Source organism: Gymnoscopelus braueri (assembly GCF_963280865.1).
Source record: "Gymnoscopelus braueri genome assembly, chromosome: 15".
Classification (NCBI taxonomy): domain Eukaryota; kingdom Metazoa; phylum Chordata; class Actinopteri; order Myctophiformes; family Myctophidae; genus Gymnoscopelus; species Gymnoscopelus braueri.
In genome coordinates, this window is record NC_137620.1 from 38,457,278 (window position 1) to 38,479,750 (window position 22,473).

General features: G+C 40.9%; 1 pseudogene across 1 annotated transcript in view; it reads left to right on the forward strand.

Annotated features, from left to right (window-relative positions):
* Positions 1 to 5,204: 5,204 nt before the first annotated feature.
* The window catches only part of LOC308101179 (phosphorylase b kinase regulatory subunit alpha, skeletal muscle isoform-like), a 33,858-nt pseudogene continuing 16,589 nt past the window's right edge, over positions 5,205 to 22,473 (forward strand). The window contains exons 1-12 of the transcript XR_013934994.1: positions 5,205 to 5,451; positions 9,266 to 9,424; positions 10,440 to 10,487; positions 11,320 to 11,488; positions 12,086 to 12,168; positions 12,837 to 12,917; positions 15,478 to 15,576; positions 16,325 to 16,471; positions 17,158 to 17,211; positions 19,514 to 19,609; positions 20,020 to 20,127; positions 20,894 to 20,972. The product of XR_013934994.1 is annotated as a phosphorylase b kinase regulatory subunit alpha, skeletal muscle isoform-like (transcript). The remainder of the gene's footprint in view (positions 5,452 to 9,265; positions 9,425 to 10,439; positions 10,488 to 11,319; positions 11,489 to 12,085; positions 12,169 to 12,836; positions 12,918 to 15,477; positions 15,577 to 16,324; positions 16,472 to 17,157; positions 17,212 to 19,513; positions 19,610 to 20,019; positions 20,128 to 20,893; positions 20,973 to 22,473) is intronic.

Below are 22,473 nucleotides of genomic sequence, written 5' to 3' on the forward strand. Positions count from 1 at the left end.
TCGGTACCCCTTCTTGCCACCTATTCTTTCGATTGATGCTAGTGATTCACCATGATAGGAGAACTACTATGCAGACATATCTTGGTCACTAGTTCTTATGTTTGTTTGTTTGTTTGTTTGTTTTTTCAGATTTAGATTTATTTTTTAGATTCATTCATTTATTTTAACCACAAATATCAAGAATGTGATTTAGACAGATGCTAGGTTCATTGTTTACCTGTTTTGGTAGTCTCTCTTTGAGACCCTGCAAGGTTCTCTCTGCACTCTATTTTTGTGATTATTTACCTTGTTTATTGCCTAGAGTTCACTAAACACGTGGAGTCAGTCTGGATAAGAAAGTATGCTACTATAAATGCCTAAACTGTAAATTGTAAATTGAACACATGCACGGGACAGGACAGAATAAGCCAAAAATGAAAATGATTAAAACTCCATATATAAAACATGCAGCTTCACACATACAACCTACAGTAAACCCTCTTGAGTAAAACTCTCAAAATCTACCACTACTTGCGGATTTCTGCAAAAAAAACGCTCCATTCCCATTGAAATGCATTGGCAGAATCCATCCTCATAGGTAGAATAAAAGTGCGGTGTGACCGTGCCCTAAAGTAGCAAAAGTAAAAGTACTCATTCTTTTTTTTACCCATAAAGGTTTTAAAAATGTGTAAAATGTTTTAGAAAATAACCAGTCTAGATAGCTCACAATGTGTCACAACGCGTCACATCGTGACAAAGTAGCCACAATGGAAACAAGCTGTCAGGGCTTTTTGTGTTATCCTTTTAGCATTGTCGTATAAATGTACCTCTGTACTGTTAATAAAGTATTCAATCAATCAATCAATCAAAACAATTAACTCAAGTTTTCAAATAACTGTAGTGGAGTAAATACTACAATTCAGTCAGGACCACTCACATCATAAATAGATTTAACCATATATTGCAACAAATAGAATACAGCATGCTAAGCAAAATCTGGGAACGCTATGCAAAACCCCACGTAGGTTGACAAGTGTCATGCGGGCATGACATTTAATCAGATTAACTTGAGTCATGCAAATTTGAATTGCAGTTTACTTCAGAGTCATGCACAAATGAATTTAATTTTAACATTCTGTTTAACTTTAGTGCCATTCAAGACTCTGACTAGAGGGTGAAGGCTAGGGTGGTGGAGGCAAACTGTGCCAGCAGCATGTGTGTGGCAGCAATTGAAAAGCATAGATCCAGTGTAAGAGGGAGCAATATTTAAACAGACCTTTTTGAGCCGAATGAGCTGTGATTGGTGTGTAGAAAAGTGTGGCAGATGTTGAAAACAATCAACAGGCTGACGGCTGATTACAGCTTAGGCGCATATGACTCTTGTGACCTGCATGAACTAACACAATGCTTAATTATTTGGCTCTGAGATGTAGTGGAGTAGAAGTCTAAAGCATTGAAAAATGAACACTAAAGTATAAGTGCCTGAAAATTGTACAGTCAGTAACAGTATAATACTTGAGTAATGTCAGTACATTACTTGAGTAAATGTAATTACTTTCCACCCCATTTATAGCCATACCTTTTAGAAAAAAAGATTACCCCTGCATAATTATGTGCCATATTTCGGAACTTTCCGCATATTTTGCAATATATATGCGTTTTTCTGGAGGGTCTATATAGTCATACTATAGTATGACTATAGACAAAAGTGCCCTTTGGGCGTTTGGCCCCTTCCTACATGAAAGACCCTATACCCCTTAACACTGCCTTGCCTCCTCCCAACTATCCCCATCACATTTGAGTGTAATCTATATTGTATACATGAAAATCTGAAGTGATTAGAGAATTTGTTATGAATGCAGAATATTAGCTACAGTATGTAACAAAGGGCACTGGACACATATCTTTTGTCAGAATCGTTCAAAAATTATAATAATTAGCATTAAATAAATGCATTATTTAATGTGGAAACAGTAGCCCTTTTGTTGTTTTTTGGCCTTTCTTAGGCTATTATATGGTCAAATCTATTTAATTTCTGAAAACATATATTTAACATAATCAGGCTCATGAGATCCAGCACCTAACAATTTTATTAACACAAATTAAGCACTGGTAGAGAAGATAAGGCGCAAGGTGCCTGTGAGGGCACTGAAGAACACCCCCTGACTAAGGTGACTAATAGACATGCATATCGACTGATGTGATTGACAAGACATGCTAATACATTACTCTCTGGGACTCTATGGGGTCCACACAAAATAATTACATTACATTACATAAATACATATTACAGTATCAGACAGTTAAAAATGTAATTCCAACAAATGTTTAAAATCAATCTCAATGATATGGTGTAATAACTCATAACAATACAGTCTTAATAATTCCTCATATTTACATTACAAATATAATCTACAGTCTACAGTCCCAAACACCCAAGAAACAACCAAGGGCCAGAGATTGGTTTGGATTGTGTTTGGTATTTCTTTAGTTGATTAGACGTATGTTTTGACTTGTGTTGGCATTGTATTTGTAATTGGTAATTGAGTGTCTGTAGATGTTGCTCTTGAAGGGTGTATTAGAGGGGGAATGTGACAGTGCCCTGACAGTCTTATGGAGGTGATGGTATAGTCCGGGGGTTATATGTGTACCAGCTTGGGCAAACGAGCGAGGTCTGTTTTTGTATCTGCCAGCCTGAGACATGCTGTAACCATGCATTGCCAAATGTTTGTTAAAGGTGTTGGCATATAAGTAAATGGCACAACTCTGAAACCATCTTTGCCTGGCTCATCATTCTAGAGACATCGCTGTCCACCTCAGTCCTGCTTACCATCCTGGTAGTAAGGTCCTCCTTACACCACAAAACCTTACAGTGCCTCATGGTCTAAAAAGCACATGGTACACATGCATTGGGGATGTGTCCTACTTTTGCTATGTACAATAGACGGATATTTTGGGTCCAAAGTAAGGTGCAAGGTGCAAAGCGGTTGCATTTAATCTCTGAGATATAGGGCATAGCCGTGGTGACCCTTTTTGTGGTGCCACAGGTAGAAAACCCATTATTTTTCCCCATAGAGATTTCCGAAAATATTTATATCAATTATTTTAAGCCTGGAACCAATCCATCCTGGCTCCTGGTGAATCATGACCATAAAAACACACGTGTCAAAACATATTTGAATATTAAATGATATGATATACTATATTTAATAAATACCCTTTTTTGCTGTTTTAAAATATTTTTTGACACAGAATCAAATGTTTTATGGTTTTCAATTTCATACATCTGTTCCTACCACTGCGGTTAACAAACAGGTGGGTGGGTGTAGGGGTGTTGGGTGTGTGTGTGTGTGTGTGTGTGTGTGTGTGTGTGTGTGTGTGTGTGTGTGTGTGTGTGTGTGTGTGTGTGTGTGTGTGTGTGTGTGTGTGTGTGTGTGTGTGTGCGTGCGTGCGTGCGTGCGTGCGTGTGGACATGCAGGACATACAGGCAGGTGAGGTGACCCTCAGCAGTTGAAGCAGGTGTTAGCTGTTAATGACACAACAGGTCAGGACTGTCCACTAAAATAAACCTGGTTGCAAACAAAAAAAACCTTAACCAGCCGCGCCACCCAATGCCCATTGCTTTTCAATGGGAATGGCGTGGTTTGGTGGTCTTGCGCATCTTTCCGCGTGTTGCGTTTATAACACGAATCCACGGAGCGCTGCCCTGGGCGCAGCCATTGCTGCGGTGTCAACGCTCTGCGGACGCGACACCGCAGCAATGGCCGCCTACAGGCAGCTACAGGCAGCGCGTCTGTGGATTCGTCTATACCAGTGGTTCTCAAACTTTTTAGTGCCAAGGACCCCCTGAAAACATGTTGTGCCAGGGGCCCCCAGAAGCAAAGATTTGTGTTCAAAATGTTTGTGTTAAAAAAGATGTGAAGATACATTTTCAAGATTAAAAAAAATTTAGCAGATCTACAAGCTCGTAGCACAGCACTGCTGCACTGAGCTTGTAGATCTGCTATTTTTGAATAGTCAAAGTATAAAATATGGATAAAAGTGTTAAAATTATTGTGACGCTTTATTATTTTGCTGGGGACCCCCCCTTGGTATCCCCCCAAGGACCCCTGGGGGTCCCGGACGCGGACCCCACTTTAAGAACCAATTGCTCATACACCTTGTCTATTTGAAGCAGATAATGCTCGAGGACAGGACTGTCCCAAGACTCAGGAAGCGACATGGTGCTCGCGATTAGCCTCGTTCCCAGCCTCACTCATCTGCTAAGAGAAGGGCTCGCGATAGAGCAACTGGTTGTAGCTGTTGCATGGGAGGGTCCTGAAAGTGAGTGACAGGTGCGTCACTGGTTATTGGGACAGAAGTCGCTGCAAGCAGAGCCGTATAAGAGAGTTATGACACTAGCGTTGACTCCCAATGAAAGAATGGACAGCGGAAGTGCTCTGTCTATTTCAATGAGATAGTTCCAATGTTTGGAACTATTATAGCCCATAGCAGCCCGCTTTGCTGCGAGATCAAAGCGTGACGTTACTCTCTCTTCAACACTCTGGCTGCAAGCTACTCCGTTCTTTAGAATGCGCTGGCTGCAAAAAATAGTCGGCTGCCGCTGCCCACAACCTGAGTTTATCAGTGGGCAGCCATAGTTTGGGGTGACCGTGCCCTAACAGAGTATTTCTACATAGCCATGGTTCACATGACGCTATGACAGTCATATGTTTCAGGGCTAATTACTACATGGCAGTATAAATTATTGATACTTAAACTTTTACTTAAAGTAAAAACTGTGAGTATTTTAGTTTATCCACCACTGGGCAGAGTGTGGAAAGCCTGGTGACGTGATGTTAGTAACCGCCCAGCAGCGTTGCCAGATCTGCTTATTATAAGCGACTTTTTTGGGGGGGCTTGTGTCTAGTGTAGTTGCTTATTTGGGCTTGTTTCCTAATGTTGTTTAAACCAGTGGTTCCCGAATATTTTCATGTCAAGGACCCCCCCCCCCCCCAATCAATATGTATTGGTCTGCGGACCCCCATCTGAAAATATTTTATGCCAGGGACCCCCATACAAGATTTGTGGTGTTAAAATGTTTCAAAAAATATTCCACATTTTTCACATTTTTCTTCAAGATTTTATTCGAAAATAGCCGATCTACAAGCTCGAACCTGTTTGCTTGATTCTTTCGCCAAACCTGGCAACCCTGCCACACAGCTCTGTCGGTTCGCTTGTCATAACAATTCATTTCTATTGACAGACACGCTTCAGAAACCTCACCGTCCGCCGTGCTGCTGCTATCAGAGTTTGGGACTCTTTACAGTCTATGTTCTGGACGTGGATGTAGTCATGGCTGTACTTTAATGAATGCAAAGTTTAAAGTTTGTTTGGTTTTCGTGAGGATCAAACATGAGAAGCAGAAGTAACTCAGGCGTGAAACTCGACAACTATGCTCGCATTGTTCATCAAACCATCCTGAAATACCAAGTGAGTGTTGTTGCTTTATTAGTTGTGTGTGTGTGTGTGTGTGTGTGTGTGTGTGTGTGTGTGTGTGTGTGTGTGTGTGTGTGTGTGTGTGTGTGTGTGTAAGAGCAACCTTTTGTTGACACTGAAAGTGTAGAATATTGTAACTGTTCAACTCTGCACTGACAGACACACACACACACACACACACACACACACACACACACACACACACACACACACACACACACACACACACACACACACACACACACACACACACGTGTACTCACATGCACTCACATGCCATGTCATTCATCATTCTGCAGCTAAATGACACACACACACACACACACACACACACACACACACACACACACACACACACACACACACACACACACACACACACACACACTTGAACCCATAGACTAGAATAGCCTCCTCTCCTCCAGTCATTTCCTAGAACAGCACTGATCTGACAGTAACTGGATAGGAGAAGATTGGAGTGTAAATATCTCTATGTCTTACAGTTGTAGTGAGATATGGTTAAATGCATATGGGTGCACATTAACAGTTAATGAAACTAATTGATTTAATGGATTTAATAAAATGATACATTATCAAAAATAGCACATCTACAAGCTCACAACATGTGATGTGCTGTGAGCTGGTAGATCTGCTATTTTATTGTACGAAGAGGTATAAAATAGGGCTTAAGTGGTTTATCAGACAAATTGATTTAGTCGAATATGAAAACTATCTCAGATTTTTTTGTTGATTCATTGATAAATAAATACAAAAATGCATACAAAATATACAAAACAATTTACAAACTTCTCTGTCAATCAAAAAAGTCATCAATAGAAGAATCGCTAAGAAGATAATTGATAGTAGCAGGCTAGCAGCCCTAGTCTTACTGCAAAATGTAAACGGCACAACCATTGATTCAGATCATGCATTCTGGTCTAGCATTGGACTTGACTCAATTCTCTGGAATGTAGCTCATGTTTTTAGTTTATTTGGACCACTAGTAGAAACATCTTGCAAAAGGACGCCACTTCGGAGTGGATTTTTGAATCAGATCCAGACAAACCACAGCCCTACCTACACTGTACTGATACACAGTAACATCCTGAGTTAAACTCTCTGTACAAATTGACACCTATCAGGATTATTTTTACATTATTCTTCCAACAAAACGTGTGACACTTGAGATGATGTGAGGGACAGCGGTTATTGCAATGTCTGTGGTTCGATTCTGTATGTAAACCTGTGTTGAAACTTGCATGTTTTTCCCCAGTCTGTCCTTAGCTTCCTGTCTCTACACTGTCCTGTGTGAAATAAAGCCACAACTGCCCTAAAATGATCTGAGTTTACAGGCACTTTTAGGAATCACAAGCTGCTTAGTTCAAATGTCAGCATTGTGCAAAAAAAACTGCAAATCATGTCTTTACATATTTCAATGAAAATAGTCAGGGCAGTCAGCACAAATGAAGTACCATGGCATTATTTGTAACTGTTTGTAGGTGAATTCAATTGTATACCCCCATGCTTAGACTCTGCCAATCAATTGGTGTGCAGTGCTTGCTTGCTTATGTAACCTCACTAGCTTGTTTGATCACATGTGGCCTACATCTGTCAGTGAGGAAAGCTAGTTTCATGAACTTCTGCTGTGTCCTTTGTCGTCCAGTTGTAAAATGTAGCCTAAGCAAGTTGTGAACCTCGCAAGTTAAGTTCTATTTATCCAACAATGATAATGGCTGTCAGTTCAGTTAGGTTTTATTTTCATATCCTTTGGACAACTATACAAGGAAGAAGAGAAAAAAAAATCATTCATTCATTTGGTTTATATATTTACAATAATATACAAAATTATAAGAATAATCAAAATGTCAATCATAATAATTGTCCAAGTCCCCGAAAAAGGGTTGGGGAGAAGCATTAAGCATGTCGGGCCCTTCCCATGGTAATATTTTAAACAAAAAAATATAATAATAACAAAAAGAAATAACAAGTATTTTTCATTCATCATTACGGTAATTTACACGCCTCAAAGCGCATCCATCATCCAGACTGCACACAGTCTCTCTCTCCACACACATACACATAACTACAGAATATCCCATCCCATCTATACCTTTCGAATATTGATTCTTTCAGTCCATATTTATATTGCCAAATATGCAGGCAGCATGCTTTGTTTTTGATTGGGAGGTATTTAATGTTTAGCAGTACATCAAATGCAGTGTTGCATTGCTGAATTGGAACGTGGTTGCACTCTATTTTAATGACGTGAATTTAAAGTTGTTTTAAATCTATGTATGTGCGATGTGCCTGCGTGTGCTCCTGTTCAAAAAGGTTGTTGCACAGCGTGTTAGGTCGTCCCATGAGCAATGCAACCCTGGCAGTGGTGCAGCTGAGAGTCAGACGGATTCCAAGCTAAAACTATAGTATTTTACTTCCAGGAATGTCAGCATGCTAAATAGTAGCCCCTGTGGTTGCATCAGTAAAAGATAAATAAATAGTAAAATCCTTGGAAATGATGTCACCGGCATGTAGTGTAAACTTTGGCGCTATCCCCCTGAGAGACAGAGAGTAGACTGAAAAAGTACCATCTAATAGTGAGAGCATTGGTGGATCATATGGAGATGAGGTTGAAGACATGAGTGGAGGCACTTCTGTGGCCTGCTGACAGTGTGCTGCACAGTGCACACACACACACACAATACATTTGGCGCTGATGATAATTCTAGCGGCTTTCTAGCGATAATTAGCTCCAGACACACAGACACTCTTATAGACGGCTATACTCCTGCAGTGCCTGCAGTGCCAGGAGAACTCTGGGGATTGAGAAATTCACGTTTGACTAGTGGTCACTATCTAAAATCTTCTAAAAGGGAATGTAGTTTTTTTAGTGTTAAGTCTGTGAGCTAAAACGCCCCACAAACAAAACATATTCTCGCCTGGCTCGTACTGTTAAATGAACATGATTCCTGTGCTGCTAACTTAAGTTCAAACCAACCTCTCTATCTGTCCTGCTGTGAGGAGATTAAACCTCTGCACTGTACCGTGTCTCCAATCCAGATTAACCGATTCCCAAAGTCATGACATGCAGGCATGTTATGTCATAACAGCAGGCAGCAAGGGATGATGATGATGGTAATAGCATCACATCACTTTACACACACACACACACACACACACACACACACACACACACACACACACACACACACACACACACACACACACACACACACACACACACACACACACACACACACACACACACACACACACACACCACATATTGGATTATGAATGGGTTTGGGCCATGCATGCAACAGAAAGTTTGGGGTGATTATCCTGTTCAGAGCACACATTTCAAGAAAATGTAGCAGGGGGGATAATATATCTAAGCGTTAGATTTACCCATTAACAGGGTTATTGTGACTGTGTTTTGTCCTGTCTAGGACCCAGTAACAAAGTTACTGTATGTTTTGTCTTGTCTGGAACCCAGTATCAGGGTTACTTTCTGTTTTATTGTGTCTAGGACCCAGTATCAGGGTTACTTTATGTTTTATTGTGTCTAGGACCCAGTAACAGAGTTACTTTCTGTTTTATTTTGTCTAGGACCCAGTAACAGGGTTACTTTGTGTTTTATTTTGTCTAGGACCCAGTAACAGGGTTACTTTCTGTTTTATTTTGTCTAGGACCCAGTAACAGGGTTACTTTGTGTTTTATTTTGTCTAGGACCCAGTAACAGGGTTACTTTCTGTTTTATTTTGTCTAGGACCCAGTAACAGGGTTACTTTGTGTTTTATTGTGTCTATAGGACCCAGTAACAGGGTTACTACCAGCCAGCACAGAGCAGCCTGATGCCTGGGTCAGAGACAACGTGTACAGCATCCTGTCAGTCTGGGCTCTCAGTCTGGCTTACAGGAAGAACGCTGATCGAGATGAGGACAAGGCCAAGGCCTACGAACTGGAGCAGGTAGTGTGTGTGTGTGTGTGTGTGTGTGTGTGTGTGTGTGTGTGTGTGTGTGTGTGTGTGTGTGTGTGTGTGTGTGTGTGTGTGTGTGTGTGTGTGTGTGTGTGTGTGTGTGTGTGTGTGTGTGTGTGTGTGTGTGTGTGTGTGTGTGTGTGTGTGTGTGTGTGTGTGTGTGTGTGTAGTTCGCTTGGGACTAGGATAAATTGAAGATGATTTAGGACAGGGGTGGGCAACCACCTCTTATTGATCTACCAGGTGATCAGAGTTGGCTACTGATGTGATCAATTGAGTTGATCAAAAACAACCGTTGTTGTATGATTTCCATAAAATCTTTCTCTCCAGATAGTCAGAATTACTTAATAACTTTATTATTAATATTACATTATTGACTCATTCTTTGTTAGGTTTAATTATTAGATGAATACCTCATTGTATAATGGTGTTATTCTAATTAGCACTTAGCAGGCTATAATAATAATTAAGATGTGGTTTTCACTGTCTGGTACTGGGTGATCACGTAAGCCTTAGAAAACGGCTGTGATCAGGTGCCCAAAAAGGTTGCCCACCCCTGGTTTTGGATATGGTCCAGGCTCAAGGATTGTGTCTCGCCTATCCTGCAGGGAAAGCACAGTCAGGGGTTATGTGCGTGTGTGTGTGTGTGTGTGTGTGTGTGTGTGTGTGTGTGTGTGTGTGTGTGTGTGTGTGTGTGTGTGTGTGTGTGTGTGTGTGTGTGTGTGTGTGTGTGTGTGTGTGTGTGTGTGTGTGTGTGTGTGTGTGTGTGTGTGTGGGGGGGGGGGGGGGTGTGAGTGTTTGTGTGTGTATGTGGGTGTGTGTGAGTGTGTGTGAGTGTTTGGGTGGGTGTGTGTGGTGCGCGCATGCTTGCGTCCGTGTCCTTCCCCTGTGCTGAGAGAGCGTTCCAGTTGGCATGGAGTACAGTAGTGTCATATTTCTGTGCCCGAGTGCCTACAGAGGATGCTGTGTTGGAAATGTCACCGTCTGTGTCTGTGTTCCTCTCTAGAGTGTGGTGAAACTAATGAGAGGGATTCTTCAGTGCATTATGAGACAGGTATATGTCAACAGTGCTAAACACAATCTTTCCAACTAAACACGGCCTTTCTCTGACACACACATACACTTGTGATTTAGGACAATGGCTAATTTCCCCTGGGGAGAAATACAAATAGAGCCCCTAGTAGGGCTGTCACGATTACACATTTAAGGTGACGATTAATTGTCACTCAAGTAATTGCGATTAACGATTTAATTGTGTGTTTGGCATTGAACATATGAATACGAATTTAATTTCTGTTTGCCTTTTAGGCTTTGTAATAAAAAAAATGCACAGGGCAGATATGATTAATAACTTAAATATACAAAGAAATTATTGAACTATTTAATAATTTTAAACATGTAGGAAAAAAAGCAGAAATAGCTGATCTACAAGCTTGTGGCGCGCTGTAAGCTTGTTGATCAGCTATTTCTTCTTTTTTATATTTGAAAATGTGTGAAAAAAAAATCAAAATGGAAACTATTATGACGATTATGCAAAAAATAATTGCGACTATCTCAAATAATTGCGATTAGACATTTATGTAATAATGGTGACAGTCCTAGCCCCTAGTGTGTCTGTGTTTGACCAGTTATTTGTATACAAACATTGAGACTGTGTGTGCACACAGGTTGTTGAAAGAAACAATTCACAAACTAGTCAATCGGCCTCAACCCATCAATATATAAATCCATCCATCCCTCAATCCACCTAGTGTACCTACCCGCGCAATCCTTCATCATCTATTCATCCTTCCGTACTTTCATCCAGCCATCATTTTTCTCATCCATGTATCCATTCATCCATTCATCCGCCCAATAATCCTACCTCTTACTCTCTACCTCCACAGCTGGATAAGGTGGAGAAGTTTAAGTACAGTAAGAGTACGTCAGACTCTCTGCATGCCAAGTACAACATCAGGACGTGTGGGACGGTGGTGTCTGATGACCAGTGGGGACATCTGCAGGTGGACGCCACCTCTCTGTTCCTCCTCTTCCTCGCTCAGATGACTGCCTCAGGTGAGACTGTGCTTTAATGTACTGTGTGTGTGTGTGTGTGTGTGTGTGAGAGGCAGATGCTCCCTTTCATTGGCGTAGTTCCTCTGAAACAGTAGTTAAACGATGTGAGGCAAATTAAATGCTTTTAGCCTTGGATTGAACACTCAGGGTATTGATCTGAGTATTGATCGTGTTGTCTCATGTGACTGGGATATAACACAGATGATGCCTGTGTTACAATGCAGAATGCTCCATAGTCTTTATCCTCATACTTTTAATAAGCATCTTAATAGGTTCTTTGCTGCATTATCAATATGGTGACTCCTAATTTAAACAATAAACGGATTAATATTTATATAATATAATATATATATGTACAGTTACTGTCTCATAACAGAAGAGAGTACCGGTCCATTTGCCTATAAACAAATTGTGTGTGTGTGTGTGTGTGTGTGTGTGTGTGTGTGTGTGTGTGTGTGTGTGTGTGTGTGTGTGTGTGTGTGTGTGTGTGTGTGTGTGTGTGTGTGTGTGTGTGTGTGTGTGTGTGTGTGTGTGTGTGTGTGTGTGTGTGTGTGTGTGTGTGTGTGTGTGTGTGTGTGGGGTCCATATTCGTTCCAGGTCTCCATATTGTCTACACGCTAGACGAAGTGGATGTGGTTCAGAACCTGATGTTCTACATAGAGGCTGCCTACAAAGTTGCTGTAAGCATTCTTTGTACTGTATAAAGCATACCCCCAAAATGTTGCACATCCATTCAGACAGTTGGAGAGCTGGGAGGGATACGGGGCAGGAGAAATCAGGTGGTGCTGGTGACCGTTTTTGTTTTTATTCTTGAAAAGAAAGCAGGGGGATTCTAGGTTGCACAGGGTAAAGGTCCTGCCCACCACCGTAGAGATTAGAGGTTTGAATCCTCTGGTGCCTCCAGCTTGGCTGGGCGCTCCAAACAAAGGGTGGGAAGGTGGAAAGTTGGCAGGGAACGGTGATCTCTGTTACTGCGCTAGTGACTGCTGCAGGTTGTTCAGTGGGGAGAGGAACAGGGAGGAATAACGTGTTCGTCCTCCTGGTGAAACTCCTCACTGTCAGGTGAAAGGAAGCGGCTGGTGACTCCATGTGTATCGGAGGAGACGCGTGTCGCGTGGTTGTCTGCACCCTCCCACATGACCAACTGAATTTAGTAGTGACATGACAGGGAATTGGCATGATGACTAAATTGGGGGTGAAGGGGGGGGGGGTAAAAAAAAGAAACAGAAAGCAGGACAAGGGTACTTGTCACAAAGGTGCCACAAATATATGTATTCACCCCAAAATGTTAACAGTACTGTAGGTTGTGTTGTCATGACAATACTTTGCATCTTCTGGTGTCCCACAGGATTATGGGATGTGGGAAAGAGGTGACAAGACGAACCAGGGCGTCACCGAGCTGAACGCCAGCTCCATAGGCATGGCCAAGGTTGGTATGAATGCACATAATGACATACATCAATGGCGGAAATTCATAAAGACAGTTTTATCATCTTGTTTACTCTGAGTCTCCCGGACCCGTCCCACAGAGTTGTTTACACTTTTCTTCATACACTCTTGTCAATTCAAAAAGAAAAGAAGGCATTTATCAAATTAAAGTAGTGGTTGTGTTGTCAAAAGACCACACAAACTTGTCCCAACAGTAGGTATTGTTTGCAAGTTAGCGAGCTAACATTAGCTACCATACCGCTAAGGCCTGATTATACTTTCGGATAGTGGACACATACATAATTGTATTTATTTTACAATTTGGTTTCTGCAGACGCACAAGTGTTCCACATATATACTAGTACACTATACTAGTAGTGAAGAATTGCGTTGTCTTTATAGGCTTATAAACATAAATTATAAAGATTAGGGTAGCAATGAATCTCCTCACACAACCACTCATCAGACAGAGTTGGATGTTTGCGTGGAGATGAGCTGGTGACAAAATGTACATCATAAATGCATAGTACCCTCCTCAGTGGCTATGCAGTCAGATGTGGCAGGTTGACAGATGTTGACACTGTGGGTGCTCTGTACTGTGGGACGGGCTCATAGCACTCGGGTCAATCCAGATGATATCAAACTGTCTGCGTGAATCTCCGCTATATTAATTTTCATGAAAAAAGGTTGATAGTGCAAACCAGCATGCATAATGCCTGTTAAAATGACAATTTACACATTTAGCAGACTCTCTTACCCAGAGCGAGATCAGAATGAGCAGAGTAAGCATGAACTCTAGTCAATAAACAACAAGGTAAACAGTCACATAAGTAGAGTGGAGAGAGAACAATGTAGTGCCTCAAAGAAACTAGGATATCAGGATAAACAATGAACCTAGCATCTGCCTAAACAACATGCTATCTAAATGACATTCTTCACATTTGTGGTCAAGAAAAAACTAATTTGAATACAAAAAGATCTGAACAAGTAACCTAACACATATCTGTTTTATGACCATAAACATTACTGTTAGCATAGAAACCTCTGTGCAGTCACCACATGTGACCTTTGCACAGACCCCGGGGTCACACTGAGAGAACAGAGAGAGAGAGACGATGTTGGGCAGCTGAGAATGTAATGGTTCATGGATGACTGAGGAGATAATGAATACTTTGCTTTGATATACCTGCCAGCCACACACACACACACACACACACACGCGTGCTCTTTTTCCTCGTCACACTCACCACACTAACTATCTCTCTCTCGCTCGCTCGTGTACAGGCACGCAATCTCGCCTTCTTTCAATATATTCAATGTGTCCTCAGTCTCTCATTCATACTGTACGCATGAATGCAACGTAAATCTGCAGTTCTGCTCACTAACCCTAACACACACAAACACACACATGGCATGCCCCCGTGTTATCCTTGGTTCAGTTGGTCGTGAGGGTATCAGGTTCATACAGTAGTAGTAAAACCTCAGAGGTTTCCAAGAATGTCAACATAACCTAGTACACATGCACACACAGGCTAATTTCAGACCTAATGGAAAGGGGCACCACAGTGGTACATTCTCTACTCGCCCTGTCAGGAGGTCACATTCATCATTAGTGGTGTTGACAGCAGCAACACAATATGAGCTGAGAGCTTTGAACCCACGCTGTGATGTTTGTTGTGCTGTTATCTGTTCTGTACTGTACAAGTCTATTCTTCTCTGAGCTGGGATTTGAGCCCATACTCTGCTGTTATGCTGTTCTTTTCTTTTCTATTCTGTTATTTACTATACTATACTATAATTATACTAGTATTCTGGAGCAGGGATTTGAACTCATGTTCTCATGTGTTCATGTGCTGTGATATCAGTTCTATACTATATACTATTGTTGTCCTCTTTCCTCTCCTCTGATTTACTTAACCACTTAAGCCCTATACATAACAGTATACATTGTTTTATGTCAAATAGCTATATATGTTTTGAATAACTTTGCAGAATATTCACCTATTTTCAGCAAATGTTTACCTATTATTACATGCCCAGAATAGGGACACTAGAATAAACAATATTACACTAGACGGAGTGCTGTTGTACTGTATGTCAACACAGCTGTGAGTCAGTTATAAGCATGAGGTTACAGGCTGAGTGCTGAAGATAGTCACAGCCGTGCTGATATTCAGTTCAACAGCATGAGTATGATATTACTTTTATGCAACAGTAGTACAAGCACCAGTTATTAGTTAATAGTAATACGCGACAACAGATTATGATCGCCAACACAAGTAGTTCCGCAAGTTGACTGTTGTTGTTGTTAGGGTATTTTCAACAGTTCATTTAGTTTGCACAAATGCATTTACCCATCCTACTGTAACTATATTAGGAACAGTGGATGTCATTAATATAGCGCTCAGGGAGCAATTAGGGGTTTAGTGTCCCTGAGTGAACTGGTGGTGGGGAAGAACTGGTGACCCTCTGATTCCCACAGGGCCTCTCAGTCTCTACCCATGTGCAATACCCTGCTGTCATGTAATACTTGTGTTGTGGTGTTTGTCGCTGCCCTGCAGGCAGCACTGGAGGCCCTGGATGACCTGAACCTGTTTGGAGCTGAAGGAGGACCCAGCTCTGTGGTCCATGCACTGGTTGATGATATACAACACTGTCAGGTACACACACACACACACACACACACACACACACACACACACACACACACACACACAAACACACAAACACGTACATGAAAAAGAGAGGAGGACAGAGTCATTATGAGAAAGATGGAGAGAATGTGTGAAAAAGAGAGGAAGACAGTGGTTATAAGACCCACGCACACGTTCAACGTGTCACCATCACTTCTCACGCTCTGTTCAGACTGCACGCCAATGCATGTTTCTCAAATCTTCTCTTCATGCCCACACTGCTATTTGCAAGGGATCAGATCGGATTAATCTGCACTGGTTGCTGTGTAATGCTTCATGTACACTGCACTGTAGTACGACGATGTCGATCGCGTGGTGAACTTGTGGAGCCGCTACTTTTGTCGAATGACAAACTATAAATCAGGCCTCAGTGTCCGAGTGTCCAGACGGAGACACATCTTTAGAGATCAGATTTAAATTGCATTTCAAACCACTTAGGAATGTGGTTTGAATCTGATTCACAAGAATCAGTTTCCATGACACACACACACACACACACACACACACACACACACACACACACACACGCACACGCACACACTCATGACATACTGCCACATGCACTTATCCACCCATTCATAATACATTAAAACAAAAAAAACATATGTTTATATTCTGGTGTGCATCATCTTCTACGAATCAAGAGAGAGTCTTAAGTATTGGATAAAATGTAAAAAAAAAAAAAGTCTCTCTCTCTCTCCTTCCGGTCTTTCAGTCCATCCTGACCTCCATGCTGCCCAAGGCGTCCATATCTAAGGAAGTGGATGCAGGTGTGTTGGCCATCATCTCCTACCCTGCCTTCGCTGTGGAGGACCTCAACCTGGTCAACATCACTAAAGAGGAGATCATCTCCAAGCTACAGGTCAGTACAGTGACATGAGATGGGACACCTGCTGGTTGACAAGTGTTAATGCCCAAAGGTCAGGCAATATTTCTCCTGAGCAAGCAGCTATTTCCTCAGTGGTAGAAATTTCAGGGAGACATTTGGCATGAATCTTACAGATTGATGCCAAAGCTGTGAAATTCACTTGCTCACTATCTCGCTCCTACCATTCTGCTGCTGTGCTGCTCAGAATGAAACGGAATATAATTTGCCAACCCTTCAATGTATTGTTCTGTCAGTATTGACTCATTGTCATCTTGTATCACTTCTTGTTGCCTATTTTTGATAGATGCTAGTTACTGTATTCAGTACATGTACTTTGTTGGTTACTTGTGCACATGTTGTACTGTATATATTATTTAGATTGTCCACAAATATTAAGAATGTTATTTAGTGATAACAGTGTTTAGGTTTGATGTTTACCTGGTATCCTATTTAATTAATTGCTTTCTTTGCACTCTATTTACATGACCATTTACCATGTAATTTCTTTTTACTGCGGTTCATGCCATGTACTCTGATCTTACACTGTATAATATGGAATAGAGCGTCTGCTTTATGCAATTACAATTTTGTAATTGTAAATTGATGTTTTCAGTTGACAGACAGTTGCAACAGTCTAATAGTTAAAGCCCTGTCCTCTGTTTTTCTTTCTGTCTGTTCAGGGTCGGTACGGCTGCTGCAGGTTTCTCAGAGACGGACACAAAACTCCTAAAGAGGTAAACAACACAACATGTTCCATCCATGCTCAACACTGTGATTGTGTATGTTCAGGTGGTTTACAACATTCTCATACCATGTGATGTCAATTGACAGTGAAACTTCAAGTGTGCTGACTGTGAATAGAGTTTTAGAATTTTATTCTATTAACCTATCAGACCTTAAAGACCAAAAATGTTGAAGTTGTCTCGAGACGCTTTATATTTCATGCACAGATCCAATGTTTCTCCCCTGAGCAATCACTTGGTGACAGTTACAAGGGGGGAAAAAAAGTTATGTAACACAACACTCACAGTCCAATATGCAGCACGTCTCAAATGGTGATAAAAGGTATCAGATGTATTTACAGAACCTGCTACAAAGCATCTCATTGACCAGCGTTCAGGTCATTTGAGGACTTCTTGTGAATGCACAGTGGCAGAACTAATGGAACTGGACTTAGTCTGTGATTTTGTGTGAGTAGCTAATCAGCCAGTAGTAATTGAATGAGAACGGCTACTGTACCGTTTAGGTGTGCTTTTAAGCAAGGTGCTAGTTTCTTTAATGGATCTGTTTGTACTGTCTGTACTAGGACCTGGGACCTGTTTTTAGTCGGGGGATATTAGCAGAAAGATTTCCAATCTTGGAATAAATTCCTTACCAAAACAAATCTTCACCAATGTGTTTGTAAAGGTGTCTAGTAACACATCTCACAAAGACTGAAATTCAGTTTCCCTAGGAGACTTTTTGACAGCTGCTGAAAGTTGGGGTACCCACCATTTCCCTGCATTTCCATGCAGGGCAAAAAAAAATCTAATTTTAATTCTGTTTTAAGTAGCATGTGAGGGGTCAAACTAGGGTGTTTTTATGATTCTGAATCCATTGCAAGCATTTGTTTTGCACCAAAACCACTCCTTGGGCTAAAAACAGCCCAATCTCAATGGGCTTTTTACACAAAAAGTATACCTGGACAAGGATGGCTATGGCCGTTTTTAGCCCAAAGAGTGGTTTTGGTGCAAAACAAATGCTTGCAATGGATTCAGAATCATAAAAACACCCTAGTTTGACCCCTCACATGCTACTTAAAACAGAATTAAAATTAGATTTTTTTTGCCCTGCATGGAAATGCAGGGAAATGGTGGGTACCCCAACTTTCAGCAGCTGTCAAAAATTCTCCTAGGGAAACTGAATTTCAGTCTTTGTGAGATGTGTTACTAGACAACTTTACAAACACATTGGTGAAGATTTTTTTTGGTAAGGAATTTATTCCAAGATTGGAAATCTTTCTGCTAATATCCCCTGACTATTTTCTTTGAGCGAGGGATGAGGGTTTTGGCTTAACAGAGCAAGTAGCTCTGTGAGAGGAGAAATCTGTCTGCTGTTGAAAAACGTTTACGTTCAGAAACTAAAACCATTTTGGATTTAAAACGAGCAGCTAAAGTTGATTTAAAAAAAAAAAAAAACGTAAAGCACAACAAAAGTGTAGGCCTGTGGAAACAGGAAATGGATGCAAGGTTGCTTCCTCTGTGAAGCGGCTGCGGTAGAGCAGGTTTGTACTGGTCTCTCTCTCTCATGCAAGTCTTGCCACACACACACACACACACACACACACACACACACACACACACACACACACACACACACACACACACACACACACACACACACACACACACACACACACACACACACACACACACACAGGTTTGTACTGGTCTGACTCTCTCCCTCATGCAAGTCTTGCCCACACACACACACACACACACACACACACACACACACACACACACACACACACACACACACACACACAGACACACACTCTGTATGTGTTAGTCTCCCATTTTCTCTTTTTTCCCCTCTGCCTGTCTCTCTCTCATGCCTCTACTGTCCATTCTTTATCTCTTTATCTCCCTCCCTCCCAGGACCCTAACCGTCTGTACTATGAGTCTGCAGAGCTCAAACTGTTTGAGAACATTGAGTGTGAGTGGCCTCTGTTCTGGACGTACCTCATACTGGATGGAATCTTCATCAACAGCCCTGAACGTGTGTGTGTGTGTGTGTGTGTGTGTGTGTGTGTGTGTGTGTGTGTGTGTGTGTGTGTGTGTGTGTGTGTGTGTGTGTGTGTGTGTGTGTGTGTGTGTGTGTGTGTGTGTGTGTGTGTGTGTGTGTGTGTGTGTGTGTGTGTGTGTGTGTGTGTGTGTGCTGTGAAGATGAAAAAAAATGTGTGTTATAAACTTGTCCCTTTTTTATCTTTCTCTTCAGGCATGTATGATATTGTATTTAACATGCTTTTATGTTGAATATTTCCTGCCCACACAGGTACAAGAGTACCAGGAGGCTCTGGAAGGCATCCTGATCAAACAGAAGGATGGAATAAGGCTGGTACCAGAACTCTACAGTGTCCCTGCTGACAAGGTCAGAACGTTAACGCAAGATTTAGTTCTACAAGCTCACAACCCGTTGCAGTGTGAAATGTTGTGATCTTGTAGATTGGCTATTTTTGCCGTGCAACACCAGAGCTCAACTAAGTATAAATCAGGCTTTAAAATCTTGTTATTCTAGATTATAGCTTGTTATCTAGCTGATAAGATAAGTTGTTTTTATAGTGACATTTTGAGGGTTCTGCAGTGTTTTCAAAGCCAAATGTCTTTTCACACTAAAATATGCTAAAACTGCCATAAGATGATCTTGTGGCTAAATAACAGATGAAATCTTAATGTAATCCTAACAAAATCACATAACAATGCTTCTATGTCACTTTCATTGTCATGTGATCTCTACCGGTGCCCATATAACCATATTCCTCCTGTGTTTGGTGTTTTCAGGTGGAGGAGGAGTACATGAATCCTCACACTGTGGAGAGGATTCCTATGGGGAAGTGTCCTCTGAAATGGGGCCAGTCTCTGTACGTTCTGGGAAACCTCCTGTCTGAGGTGAGGAATCACATATCAGTCCTGTTACACTGAAACCTGAAACATAGTCAGTCAGTCAGTCAGTCAATCAATATATTTTCTGTGTGTGACTGTGCAGGACGTTGCTGAAAAAGTACATTCATGCTCAGCATACCAGTTAACCATACATGTTTTGTTTAAGAAACTTACGCACACCTAGAGTAAAACTTAAAAGCAGGTGCATAGGCAAACAAGAGCACATCAACAATAAAAATAATACAGCTGCACACTGCCAACCTGCACGTTACAGGTGCAAAATGTATTAAAGAAGCAACGTTTCGGGCACAGATGACCTTCCTCAGACCGAAACGTTGCTTCTTTTATACATTTAGCTCCTGTACCGTGCAGGTTGGCAGTGTGCGGGCGTATCATTTTTATTGTTAACTGTACATGTTTTAAAAAATCAATCAGATCAATCAATCAATCTTTATTTATGTAGCACAAGTCATACATCAGCTTTAACTCCAGATGCTGAACATAAAAAGTGAAAACAAAGCAGATAAAAAATTATGCTTCTAGTATAAATGAGGCACAAATTCTGTCATTACAAGGTTTTAAAATCTGATGATAGCTGATAGTATGATTGTTAACACAATGCATCTGGAGGAATAATACATGTTAATGTAATTCATCATCTGATGTAATAAAATGTTGTTGTGATAACTCCAGAGGTTGAATACAAGATTCTCTGTTGTTGTAGTAACCAGCTAATGTTTTTCAACGTTCAACCTCTCTTCCTGTGCTACAGGGTTTCCTTGCCCCTGGAGAGATCGACCCACTGAACAGGAGATTCTCCACCATCCCCAAGCCTGATGTTGTCGTACAGGGTGGGTGGGCATGTCTACACATGTTTTAACCACTTTCAACCTAGCGTTCTCTATTTTGGGCATGTCATTACAGGCCAAAAGTTTCTAAAAGTAGCTAAAATAAGCTGATCTATTACACGACACATCATACAGCAAAGTATAAAATAGGGCTTAAGCTGCTAAAACAGTTCAACGGCTCCGTCATAGATTTTGATGGTTGTCTGCCGCAAGAATGCCTGGCAGAGAGCCAAAGTCCCTCTACGGGCGCACCCTCAGATGCAGCTGTAGATTACTGAATGATAATTACATCAGTGAAAATAAAATGTTAAAGTTTGCACACTCTAAAATGCTCCCATAACAATGTATTACCACCAGTTTCAAAAGATCTCCTTTGTTTGATGAAGAGCTGATGCTCGAAACACTTACTTATCTACTATCTACTTAGTAGATACAAAGTACCAATATTTTTACAAATCTATATGGTCGGGTGTGTTGATACAGTATAACTAGCATAACCAGTGGTAGAAAAAGTACTTAATTTTTTTACTAAAGTAAAAGTATCAATATTGCAATGTAGAAATGCTCTGTTACAAGTAAAAGTTAGGTATTCAAAATTTACTTGAGTAAAAGTACAAAAGTATTGGTATCAAAATGTACTTAAAGTACTAAAAGTAAAAGTACTCATTATGCAGAATGTCCCAAGTTCAAAATGTATACAATCTTTTGAAAATAGCAGATCTACAAGCTCACAATGCGTCGCATCACGACGCATTGTCAGCTTGTAGATCGGCTATTTTCAAATGGTCGAAATGTATATAGGGCTGAAGTGGGTAATGTATGTTTTGTAATAATAATCTAAATCTACAAAGTAACTAGTAACTAAAGTTTTCAAATAATTGTATTGGAGTAAAAGTACAATATTTGCCTCTGAGATGTAGTGGAGTAGAAGTAAAAGTATCGAAAATAGGAAATACTCAAGTACAAATACCTCAAAATTGTATTTAAGTACAGTACTTAAGTAAATCTACTTAGTTAATTTCCACCACTGAACCTAACATAACTATCCCTTCCATTGATACGTTTAGATCCTGTAGGACACCTACTGGTTGTAAAGAGCTATTGCATATATGTCAAAGGAACATGTTTTAACTTCCCAAACAGGCTCTCCCTTATAGCTAAAGAGACATTTTGGTGCTCACACGGGGGATCTGGGTTCATATCCCGGGTAGGCCATGAATCTTATGGATTGCAGCTTTAACCAATCCAAACCAGTCTCTATTTATCCTACGATTTTCAGAAATGTTCTGACATTTCTACGTCGTCACTGCTGTGCTCTTAAACTGAAATGAAATTGAATTGCGTGTAAAATGATCTTCGGTTTTACTTTGTCCACCATCATATTTGATGTAATTTCATCCTACATTATTCAGCTTCTATAAACCAAGGCTTTCCTCACATACCTGAAAAAGTAAAAAATAAGCCTCAAACTAAAAAGAAACTGAACTAAAACTGATCAATTCCT